Raw genomic sequence first — 13,566 nt, 5'->3', positions numbered from 1 at the left:
GGAATAGTTTTCCATCTCTTTGTGTCTTCCTCAATTTCTTTCAGAAGTGTTCTATAGTTTTTAGTTTTACCTCTTTGATTAGGTTTATTCCTAGGTATCTTATGCTTTTGGGTGCAATTGTAAATGGGATTGACTCCTTAATTTCTCTTTCTTCAGTCTCATTGTTAGTGTATAGAAATGCCATTGAAAGAGTTGTTGCAAAAGCCTAATGAAAAATTAAAAATGTAAGAGGCCTGAAACAAAAGATTAAGACTGACAGGATTCTTATTTCTTCTCTTTCTGCTCCTTTGAGTATTCATTCTAGTAATCCTGTCTCAATTGTTTTTCCACTGTGAAAAAAAAAGTGCTCTATAACCATAAACAAAAGGCCATTAATGGTTTTTCAGACACGCCATATCTACCTTCAGAGAAGGCTCCTCCTATGGGCCCCTTCCAGAGTTGATGAAAATGAGGAAAATTCTGGTAAAATGCTACATTATTCCCCTAAATAGCCAATGGGAAACTGGATATCAGAGGCTGCAGAGGTGATCCTCAAAAAATGCAGAATCCAGAGAAAGGTAAGAATTCTTTCCAGAATCAGTTCTTCCCAATCTGTCTGTAGTGCCCAGTTGAGTGAAGAAAATAAAATTTCACATTGTCCTTCCTGTTCCAATACAGACCCCAATTCAGACTGGTTATTGATCCTTTCTCTCCTAGGGACAGCTAGTGACTTCTTGTTTCCTCATTTTGCATCCTAAGAACTGAGTGGGGCTTTCTGCCAAGAGATTGTTAGTTCTTTCTTTGGGTGTCTTTGGGGAGTGACTCTGGAACTTGGGAAGACAGTATCCTTTGCACTCTCTTTGGGGACCCCTCTTATACCCAAAGGGGCTTAGTCAATACTGCCAGAAATATTTATTGTATGTGCCAGCTGAAGACTGACAATATTTAAGCAAAAATTTTGTAAAGTAGTTCTGTAGTCAAAAGGTTGGCCAAACTGGAAACTGATTTCAGAGCCTGATAGGATTTTTTTTAAAGGCCTTCTCCCCTAAGTTAAAATTAGAGCAATGTACCAGATAGAAGCAAACTGCAGATAAGGTTGTTGGATAGGTGGATCATTCCATTAGATTATTTAGATTACAACCAAATTCATTTTTTTTTAAGACAAGGAATACTTTATTCAAACCCATCAGAGAAATGGACAAAGCGTTGTGTTTTAAAGCATAGGTCAGTAATTGTATATGAGAGTATGCACTGCTACATACAAATTAACTGATCAGAGCACAACTTTTCAATGTTCAAAACAGAATAAGCTTCCCTGTAAAAGCAGCACCTTTGTGACATTTTTAACTTTAGTATTCCTCTCCTTCTTCTTCACCCTCTCCTTCAACAGAATCCACACCAACCTCCTCATAATCCTTCTCCAGGGCAGCCATGTCCTCACGGGCCTCAGAAAACTCTCCTTCCTCCATGCCCTCACCCACATACCAGTGAACAAAGGCACGCTTGGCATACATCAGGTCAAACTTGTGGTCTAGGTGAGCCCAGGCCTCAGCAATGGCTGTGGTGTTGCTCAGCATGCACACAGCTCACTGTACTTTGGCCAGGTCTCCACCGGGTACCACAGTGGGAGGCTGATGGTGGCAATGGCAGCATTGACATCTTTGGGAACCACATTCCATGGTACAACAGGCAGCAAGCCATATTTTTACCATGGCGAGGGTCACATTTCACCATCTGGTTGGCTGGCTCAAAGCATGCATTGGTGATCTCTGCTACAGAAAGCTGTTCATGGTAGGCTTTCAGCAGAGATGATAAGGGCATATGTGGCCAGAGGGAAGTGGATGCGGGGATAGGGCACCAGGTTGGTCTGGAACTCAGTCAGATCCACATTCAGGGCTCCATCAAATCTGAGGGAAGCAGTGATGGAGGACACAATTTGACCTATCAACCTGTTTAGATTAGTGTAGGTTGGGTGCTCAATATCGAGGTTTCTATGACAGATGTCATAGATGGCCTCATTGTCTACTATGAAGGCACAATCAGAGTGCTCCAGGGTGGTGTGAGTGGTGAGGATGGAGTTGTAGGGCTCTACTACAGCTGTGGACACCTCGGGGGCAGGGTAGACAGAGAACTCTAGCTTGGACTTCTTGCCATAATTGACAAAGAGACGTTCCATCAGCAGGGAGGTGAACCCAGAACCGGTTCCCCCTCCAAAGCTGTGGAAAACCAAGAAGCCCTGAAGACCCGAGCACTGGTCAGTGCTCAGAAACCAAAGTTTCTGAATTCGGTCCAAGACAAGGTCAATGATCTCCTTGCCAATGGTGTAGTGCCCTCAGGCATAGTTATTGGCAGCATCTTCCTTGCCTGTGATGAGATGCTCAGGGTGGAAGAGCTGGCGGTAGGTGCCAGTGCGAACTTCATCAAGGACTGTGGGCTCCAGGTCTACAAACACTGCCATGGGCACATGCTTGCCAGCGCCCGTCTCACTGAAGAAGGTGTTGAAAGAGTCATCTCCTCCCCCAAAGGTCTTGTCACTTAGCATCTGGCCATAGGGCTGAATGCCGTGTTCCAGGCAATAGAGCTCCCAGCAGGCATTGCCGATCTGGACACCTGCCTGGCCAACGTGGATCTAGATACACTCACGCATGGTTGCTGCTTGGCGGCTGCGGGTAGATGGCAGAGAAGAGGAGAGGTTGTTGCTTCTTACAGCGCTACTCTTAGGCGGTCGATGTAAGAGAACCTGCCAAATTACAACCAAATTCTTTGAAGAATTGAGAACAACTGACCTTACCTTACAAATCTTTTGCAAAAGTAGAAATGTAGCTCCAGAGCAAGTTTGAATTGTACCCATTCCTTTTCACCAATCCCAAAACCTCCCTTCTTTATCTCAAAACATTTGTAACCTCTCTGGAAACTTATCCAGATCATTCCCAATTTCTAAGACTGAATTTTTTAAAAAACACACAAATAGAAGCCTTTTTAAAAAATACAAATGGCACCCTTGCCCAAAATCTAGCCCATGGCTTCTATATTTGTCAAGAACAAATAAAAATCTTACATGTCTTCTCCACCAATATTATGAGAAAAAAACTTTAGCCATATGAGCAGCTAAGCTTAATTCTCCCCATCTGCCAAAAAAACAAAAAAACAAAAAAACAAAAAAAACAAACAAACAAAAACAAAAAACAAAAAACAAAAAACAGTTTGGATCCAAGTGTTCTTTTATAAACTAGTGAGTTTTGCATTATTATACTTCTTATAGCTCAAAATTTTAAAACAATAAAGTGTTTGCCTATTCTGTCTGTATGTCCCAATATATATGTTGTAGATGTGTGGTATTTTCTACCTCTGGATGATATTGCCAAAATTCATTTGCAAAAGAGTACTATTTAATTGGACCTAAAAATCCATGCTTAGGGATCCCTGGGTGGCTCAGTGGTTTAGCACCTGCATTTGGCCCAGGGTGTGATCCTGGAGTCCCGGGATCGAGTCCTGCATCGGGGTCCTGGCATGGAGCCTGTTTCTCCCTCTGCCTGTGTCTTTGCCTCTCTCTTTCTCTCTGTCTCTCGTGAATAAATAAATAAAATGTTTTTTAAAAATCCATGCTTATACAAATTAGACTCAGAAATATAACAGAAATTCAGCCCAGATGTTTTTCAAGTTCATGTGTTCTAGGATTAATCTTTAATAAGTAAAATCTAATTGAAGTTTGTTGGTTTAACTAAAACAGACATGTTTTTTAGTTTACAGCCTTAAATACAATACTTTTGGTTTACTTACATGCAGTATAAGTCAAATAAGCTCATGTTCTATCACAGAATTTGTCCAGCATGAAAGGTCACTTAAAGATGGTGCTTAGCTGTTTAATGTGGTGTGGTGTTTTAACAACTAATCTAAACATATTTAAACAAATGAATTAAATAGATGTATATAAACATTTATAAACGAACTTTTCAATGAAATTTGTCTACTTAGTTTTCACAGATCTTTTTGGTATCTTAAAACCAAAGAATTTTGCCAAGTTAAATTAGATGATGGATAGTCATTAAATGTCTAGATAATTTCCAAATAAGACAAAATACTAAAAATAATTACTGAACATGGGTTTATATGCTTTGGCTTCTTATTACAGAGAAACTGGAAAATTAGAAAAAGCATATGCTTCTAGAAACTTTGAAATTTGCAAAATCTAAAGAATGCTAGTATAAGTTCATACTTGCTTATACTTAGCTTTTACTAGAAATTAAGGTTTCAAAGGGTTAAGAAAAATTCTAATATATGTAATTAAAGCCACTAAGGTATGTGGAAAAGGGATCTTTGAAAAGATTTTTTTTAATATGTAACCAAGCTGGCTTTCATGCAAAGTCAGTAGCAGTAGAATCTATAAAAATTGTGGCACACATGGATGAAGTCCATTCTGCTTCTTCTTCAGAAAAAGACCTTTTGGTATCATACTTTTGCCATCCAAATGCCTTATAACATGGCAATAGCATGCCCCTAAATCAGAGATACTAAGATGGGGAAACAATGGTTGAAAATTAATAGGCTGGGACTATGGGAAACCCAAGATAGTTACTTGGTTCTTCCTGGATCCCTGGAAAAATCCCATTTTTCAGCGTTTGCATTCCTTCACCCACCACAGTACATTTCAAATTACTCAATCTATAAATAGATGTTGTTGGGGAGACTTTTATAAAATTGTGAAAATAGTCTACCAGCAATGCTTGACCTGTCAGGTCCATAATCCTGAAACAACCATTTTTATCCCCACAGGCCTCAGCAATTACAGCAACCTGTCATTTTACCTGAAACAGACAAGCCTGTGTATTATGAATACTTTCAAGCTTCCCTTTGGAATATGCCCAGAAATGCATTTGGAGTTATCTTTGTTTTTTCTGTCGTTGTAAATTTAGATTCTGGAATTGGCGTTTGGTGGTGTGAAGCGTTGCTCACGAGTGGCCAGAACTCCTCTTCCTAAAGGATTTTGAGATTGAGGAACACCTGTATAACCTCCCCTCTATGCCTTGGTTCTAGTTCCTCCTTCTGAGTTGAATAACCATTTTTTAATTTTTTTTGTTTTTGTTTTAGTTGGTGCTCTGACGCTTAATCTCAGTACCCTTTACTCTTGATTGTCAAATTTTGATAAAACATGTGCCATTTTCTTTGGTAAGAGAAAGCAGGTCTCATGTCTGCCAGAACATGATTTATATGCCTTATTGGCTCCATTAAACTTTTAAAAAACTTAAAAAAAAAAAGAGTCCTCCCTCTGGACTCTTTAAAACCTGCAGCTGGACATCATTTAACTGCTACTTAGTACAAGTTATCAATATGTACTTGTTACTGTACATCTAGATAGAGATGGGTTGAAACTTCTCCCTGCCCTAAAACTGATACCCTCACAGTGGCAAAGGAAATGTATTTTCCATTTAGGGTGTACCTTCCATGATCTTCAGTGATCAAGGAACTCACTTTACTAGGCAAATAATATGATGCTCAAGCCTGTCATCAACAGGTTAAAGAAACCTTTCCAGATGCCAATTCAAAGAACCTTGTTGCTCACAGTTTAGAGCCTGGTAACTGAGTATTCTGGAAATACCATCAGAGGAAGATAACCCTTAAGTTCCATTTAAAGGGACCCTATAAAGTGCTCTTGACCACTGACACTGCTGCAAAAAGCCTTGAGTACACATCACACAGCTAAAGACTCCACCTAACACTTGGTCCTGTTTAGACACTGGAGACCTCTGAATCAAAGTGACAGGGAAAAAAACAAAACAAAACAAAAAACAAAACAAAAAAAAAAACAAAGTGACAGGGAAGAGAAGTATTTGACATTGAGGTAGACTGTTTCCAGTCACGATGATGGATCGACTTCCTGCTTAAAAGAACATGAAACCCTTTCTTCTTTTCCCTTCCTTAACTCTGGCATTAGCCTCAAAAGATAAGACCCTCACTGTATCTCCTAAGTCATCGCTAAGGTGCATAACCTCTAGAATTTAGAATAACCTTTTATTTCAGACTGCTAGGAGAAAATCTAACTGAGCCCCTCCCTTTTCACAAACAAATAAAGCATCTCATTGACTGACTCCCCTAAATTTACAACATCAAATTAGAAAGCACCTATCAGGAGGCTTTCGTGACTTGGATTCACTCCTTTCACCTTGTTGAAAATGTAAATGATAAATGTAAATGAGGCTATGATCAGGGATTTCTCCCTAATTCTTGAAATTATTGAAAAATCCACTGCTAAAGCAATAGCTATGCACAAAGATCCGTAGACTCCCTGGCCAAAGTTGTTCTTGATAATAGAATAGCCCTTCATTATCTTTTAGCTGAGCAAGGGAAGTGTCTATGCTATGGCCAACACTATCTAGCTACACCTGGATTAATACTTCTGGAGAAGTTAAAACTCAATTACATAAGATCACCGAGTGAGCCACTTGGCTCAAAAAGGTGACTCCTGCACCTTTTTTATTTATTTATGATTCATTTTATTTTGATTGGCTTGGGTCTTGGGGACCTCACTACAAAGTGCATTGCAAACATTGGGAATTGTTCTGTTCATAATGATCATAATGATCTCCCTGGGGTGGTATATTAAATACATATTTGTAGCCACCAATCAAGTGAATGATCTCCCTAAGCCTGGACTGTCAGAAAAGGAACAAAGAGAATGACCAAATGAAAAAACATAAACCTGAAGCATGACCTGTGAATTTCACAGAGGTTAAGCAAAAACATCATGACTACAGACATCATACAAAGGGAACAACAAAAACTGCAAGAACTTCAGAGAAGTGGCATAGAGTGGCACCAATGCCTTAAACTGTTATCACATCTCTCAATTAAGCTGAGAGTCTGACCAAAGTGGTAGGGTGGTGATGAGGTTGTTAAAAAGAAAACCATACACTCAAAATGAAGTCACTTATGCCTAGCCACATCACTAAACCAGGGCTTAATACCTACTACAATTGCATTTTCAGCCTTCCCCAGAAATGTAGTCTTAACCAGGAAGTCAGGAATTTTCTGGTCAATGCCATTGAGGTCATGTGTCACATGGGCCCCCTTCATTCCCCAAAGAACGGTATATTCACCTGAAATAATTCTTTTTTCTGTCTATGACTTTTTTGTCCTGCCTTTAAAAATCTTCCCTTACTGGAACTCTGTGGAGCTCCCCTTTCCTTGCTAGATGGGATATTGATTTATGAATCAATAAAGCCAATAAGAGCTTGAAATTTACTTGACTACATTTTTTGTTATTTAACAGCACTAAATAAGACAGATCTGCTCTTTGCCATCATGGAGTTTTAATTTTATGCAGAAGAAAAATGTTAACCAACCAATTCTTCTTAAATTTCCATTATCAGAAGTGCAGCAAAAAACAAAGTATGGGCAACTGTGGCTTTGTATATTAATCCCACCATCTGATCCCTTTTGAAGAACAGAGAAAGCTTCCCTGAGTAAGTTCATATCTGTTTAATATTTGAATATATTTACTTAAGGTGAATCCTAGATGTTGGCCTTTATTTTCATGTTTGATAGTTTTTCCGTTTTACCTAATAATCAGGCACAGAGGAAAATAATTCAGAGTCTTATTTGTAAAGATCAGGCATAACTTGAGGTTTGCTTTTCTTATTTCCTTACCTTCCGGTCTATTATAAATTGTGTCTTTCCTCTTTCAAATTCTGTTATGTTTTTGTTACTCTGATAACTTACTAATAAACCAATAAATTAGAAAAATCAGTTATGGGAGATCTCTGGGTGGCTCAGCGGTTTAGAGCCTGCCTTTGGCCCAGGGCGCGATCCTGGAGTCCCGGGATCAAGTCCCGCGTCAGGCTCCCGGCATGGAGCCTGCTTCTCCCTCTGCCTGTGTCTCTGCCTCTCAATCTGTCTCGCATGAATAAATAAGTAAAATAAAAAAATAAAAAAAAAACAGAAAGAAAGAAAAATCCGTTAACTATGAAACATTGTCATTAGGGAAAAAAGCATCAGGAAAGAGCAAATATATTGATGTTCACTTTCTGTATTTTGTACTTTGGCAAGCTTTACAAATTCCAATTAACTTTATTGAAGATGAAAAGAATTATGGCCAAATGACCCTCTGAGTATAAGAGGGTAGGACTATTTGACCTCTGATTATAAGGATGTGAAATCCGTGTCCAGTTCCTCAAATCTTTCTTTGATAGTTTTCAGTGAATTTGTTAGGAATATTTTTTTCCTTAGTTTAAGTTGGTCATATAAAAATATTGCTTTAAAATAAAGAGTCTTCTGCGTGAGTGGCCATAACTATTAGCTTATACTTGTGATGGTGGCATACTTTATCCCTTAAACAGGTTCTTAGGAAATTAGCAGGTTGCTCAGTAAAAGATGGCTTCTCTCAGTCCTGATTAAGTTTATACATATGCACATACACGTTTATGTATGAAATGTGTACACATATGTGATATATATATATATATATATATTAAAGATTTACTCAGTTCCTTTAATACATTCTTTAGTCTCAAATTGGAACAGCCCTGAGCCAAAGAAATGTAGATGCACTGTTAATAAAAAAATTAGTGGATCATTTGCTTTAAAAGCACATTCTATTTCCCTAGGGCATCCTGGAAACCTCCTCATGTGTAGTCTGTGAAATTGACCCTGCCTTATGTAAGGCCAGCAAATGACTAACTTGAAGTTTGATCTTTGAGTTACTCACATAGCCTCCAAGAAAGTGTGACTTGAAAGTTCTTTGTATAAATACAGAGGCAACCATGTGTCTTTTCCATGTAAAACTGGATTTCATTCCATTGGGAAGGAGAATCATGACAGTGATCATGATTCAGAGCTTCTACTTCATTTACCAACATCTCCCTACTGTTTCTTCAGAGCTCTGGGATTTTCAAATGGACACTGCTCCACCTACAATTCTATCTTAATTTCTTTCTCAGCTCTAAAAAACCTACTTTATTTATATGTTTAATTGTTCTGATTTTTTATCCCCATTGGGAACCTGGATGTCATTCATAAGCTCTGTAAATATGATTACTTGTACCCCAGAGTGTTATGCCCTCATTCTGGGGATAACTAAACATAAGGAACAAAGGACTGAAAGTTTGTTTTTTGTATACCATCATCACAACTAGGTATATAAAAGTTTGTTTTTTGTATACCATCATCACAACTAGTTTGTTTTTTGTATACCATCATCACAACAAAAATCTATGTCATTTGGAACATATTTTTGAAGAGGGAAGGATTAAAAATCAGACATTGTATTAGATAACTATTGCTGCATTGGATAACTCTTCAAATCTCAGTAGTTTAAAGTAGTTTAAAACAAGGATTTATTATTTTTCATAATTCTGAGTGTTGGCTTGGTGGTTCTCCTGCTTGCACCTGTGTCTGCATTCAACTGGCGGGATGGCTGGGGCATGACTAGAGGCTAGACCATGAGTCCTTGTGACATGGTGATCTTGGGGTTCCAGTCCTAATGCATAAGTGTATATTAAACTTCCACTTATGTCACATTTGTGGATGTTCAATCAGACAAAGCAAAGCACATGCTCAAGCCCAGAGTCAATGTGGAAGGGACTATGTAGTCCATGGCTACTAAGAAACATCATTCATTGAGGCCATTATTATAACAATCTACCACAAGTGGTGGCTACCTGAGAGCACATTTTATACTCACACTGAGACAGTACCTTAAAGAATAATGACCTATATTCCAGATTTAAATGGTTGCATACATGGGGAGAAGCATAAACTAATCACTGGGTTGTCAATATGAAAGCCAGGATTACTGATTAAAGGATTATTGATATAATAATTACAAAATAAAAAGACATGCATTCTCAGATTGAAAGTGTACATCAAGTAAAATATAGGAACAATAGGGATAAATTCACATCTGAATACATTATAAGGAAACTATGTATATCAAGGTACTTACATCAAAGATAAATATAAAAAGCCTTTTAGGAAGGAGAAAGGGCAAAATAGATGAACTATGAATGAACAACATTCAGAAAGGCAAAACAAACTCTATCAGGAACAACAGATTGTATATGACACATTGGAGTAGTATCTTCCAGGTACTGAGATTAAATAACTTGCAATTACAATTCTATACTTAATTCAACATTCAACAATGAGGGAAAATTTAAAAAATTTTTTTAGATCAGAAAAAAGTTTAAGAGTATTTGCTACTTTCAAATGATAGATAAATTCAATATATTAGTTAATAAGAATGATATTGGATTGGGTATTGTGTGAATAGTTAAAGCATACTGAGATCCATTATCATACATGAAATAAGTATAAATATTTTTAATAACTTTGAGCTTTAAAAAATATACTTAAATAACTAGCATAAACTTAATAGGTATCCACTATGTGAAAAGAAATATAATCCATAGCTTCCAAATGAGCAAGAAAAATAAAGATAAATTTTCTAAAAGTTTTTACTGAAACAAAATGCAGAAAAGAGGAAAAACAAAATGTATAGAAAACAAAATCAAAGTAAGATGTTATAATCAGCAAACATAATAAATGCAAATGTGTCAAACTAATATATTAAAAGAAGAAATTACTAAATTGATTTTATAGAAATCCAGCTAAGTCTATTTTAAGAAACATACCTGAAACAAAAAGACAGAACTTTACAATAAAGGGACAATTGTTACAGGCAAATGAAGAGGCAAAGCTAATTTAGCAATATTAATTAGATACATGAGAATTTAAAGTAAAAACTAGTAGAAAAGTTCAGATTTATACAATAATCAGTAATTAAATGTGAGTAAAGACAAATATAAGAAAAAACTTCAGGAAAAATGAACCAAAGCACAATCAATACAAATTTTTAACATACCTCTATTAGAAATATGTGGAAGTAAAACAGATAAAACAGATAAAAATTAACAACTGTATGGAAGAGCTCAGTGATATAATTAACAATCTTGATCAACAGAACTCCTGGATCCAATAAATAGAGTGTATATGTTTATTTCAAGCACAAAAGGGGCAGCTGAAATATTTGACCACATATTAAATGACAAGACAATCTTAACAAATATTAAAGAAAATATATAATGTATATTTCATGTTTTCTGGGCAATCATATGAGAAATCAACATTAAAAATGTATTCTTAAACCATATGGAGATTTTAAAATGTACTCTCTAGTTAATGGTTTGAAGTGGAATTCACAAATGAATATTATAAAATATATAGAATTGAGCAATAGTTGGTATATTATACATCAAACTTGTGAGATGTACCTAAATGATTTTCAAGGAACATTTACTTTTAGTCATCAATCATTTTATTAACAAATTAAAAAGACTGACCATAAATGAGTTAAAAATTTGACCCATAACACTAGGCTAGGCAATACATAATAGAAAATATCAAAATTAAATAGGATACGGGAAATATTAAATAGAAAATAGTGAGATGAGGCTTCTCTGATAACTAAGAGTAGACATGTGAGTAAGTTATGGCCACTGGAGTATCATAAAATAAATGTACATCCTTATAAAATGTAAGCCTCTCTTTTTCCTCTCCATAGTCCTTACAACTGGCTGAAATGCATATGAAAAAACTGGAGTTAAAGAGGCTACCTCTGGGGGCACCAGTGTGGCTCAGTCAATGAAGCCTCTGACTCTTGATTACTATGGCTCAGGGATGATCTCAGAATCCTGAGATGGAGCCTCCCCTCAGACACCACCTTGAGTGCAGAGTCTGCTTAAGATTTTCTCCTTCTTCCTCTGCCCCTCACACTTGGGCTCATGTGCTTGCTGTCTCTCTCTCTCTCTCTCTCTCTCTCTCTCAATAAATAAATAAATCTAAAAAAAAAAAAAGAAGAAGAGAGGCCACCTCTGACCAGTCCACCTACTTGGACTCACATAAGAAATATCCCCTTTATATTTCTTATAGAAAGAAAAAAAATTACACAGAGAAATCGAACCCTAAAAGTAAAGTCGTAATTTATCTCAGAATACAATGCAATGTAATTCATCCCTTAAAGAGTCATTAATTTACGATATTCCCAATAAATGATGAAAATTAATTCAATACCCATTCATGTAGAAAAACAAAACTTAGCAAATAGAAATAGAAGAGAAACTTGCTTAACCAGATAGAAGATTCTTATCAAAAGTCTCCAGCAAATATCATACAAGGAAAACTTCCACTATCTCTTTTATTCAATAAAACATTAAGTATGCTAGCCAATTTAATAATACAAGACAAATAAAATGGCTTACACCATGAAGATAAAAACAAAACAAAGTTAATTTGTAAATGGTATGGCTGTCTACATAAAAAATCCAAGAAAATCTATATATTATTAGACCTAAAAAGGAGTCTCTAAGGCTGTGAGAGAGCCTGAGACTTTTTTGGAACAAACTATGGCAACTTTTCCTACAGATAGAACCTCTTGGTATTTTGTACAGTTAACTATAAGTGAATTTTTAAATGGATAAAAAAAACTTGGCCACTTTGCAAATCAAACTAACCAATCATATTTACATTGATATTTGTTAAAGATAAGTGTCTTTATCATCCATGCTGAAAAAAATACCATGGACGAGGTGCTTAAACAGTAGAAGTAAATTCTCTCATAGTTCTAGAGACTGGAAAGTCCAAGATCAAGATCTAACAGAGTTTGCTCTCCAGTAAGAGCTCTCTTTATGGCTTATAGATAGAGATCCCTTCTGCTTGTGTCCCTACATGGCAGTGAAAGAGAGAGAGCACAAGTTCTCCGGGGTTTTTTTCTTATAAGAGCACTAATCTCATTATGAAAGCCCCATTCTGGTAAACTTATCTAAACCTACTTACCTCCTAAAGGCCCTGTCTCCAAGTCTCATCACATCGGGGGTTAGGGTTCCAACATACTGATTGTAGGGTGGGGAGCCCACACAATTCAGACTATAGCAACAAATCTTCACATTTACATATTATGAAAGTTTTCTTAATATGACACAGGAGATAAAACAGAAAAAGGGTTATCTCACCGATGATAAAGGTAGGTGTGTTTTCTTTTTTCCAGTTTCACTATTTTCTATACAAAATAATTCCTCCTTGAATAATATTCATCTACAAAGGGCAAAATCAGACTAGGTGTGAAAAGAAATTCATGTTTTTAAAAAGGCTTGAGAGAAATGTGGCAGGAATCTCCTAGAGGGAAAAAAAAATATATATATATATATATATCCTACAGAGATGTCTACAAAGGCTAGGCATATGTTTTTGTGGTCTTGTGCCTGTGGATATTTGTAAAAGAGGAAAGTTACTTCAACCTCCCCAGATAGACATTTAGAGAACATCTCAATCCCTGCATCATTTGGATCTTGATGAGACTCATTGCCAGCAGCAGCTGCCTAAATAGGATGACCAGAAATCCCAAGAAAATAATCAAGAGAAAAAAATATACCATCATCAGCTTCTGAATAAGAAACTGACTCACATTCACACACCAAGCCATAGACTAAATAGAAATTTCCCATCCTAAAAATGAAATGTGTGCAGAATTCTTGGTGATATCCAGTACAACATATAGCTAATATTATCATTATTTGAAACATACTCTGAGTTTTCTTT

General features: G+C 36.5%; 1 pseudogene; it reads right to left on the bottom strand.

The window, feature by feature from the left end:
* Window positions 1–1,160: 1,160 nt before the first annotated feature.
* The window catches only part of LOC112644124 (tubulin alpha-1A chain-like), a 166,792-nt pseudogene continuing 154,386 nt past the window's right edge, over window positions 1,161–13,566 (bottom strand).

This window comes from Canis lupus, chromosome 1, assembly GCF_003254725.2.
Source record: "Canis lupus dingo isolate Sandy chromosome 1, ASM325472v2, whole genome shotgun sequence".
Lineage (NCBI taxonomy): Eukaryota > Metazoa > Chordata > Mammalia > Carnivora > Canidae > Canis > Canis lupus.
This window is presented reverse-complemented; position numbering and strand designations above follow the sequence as displayed.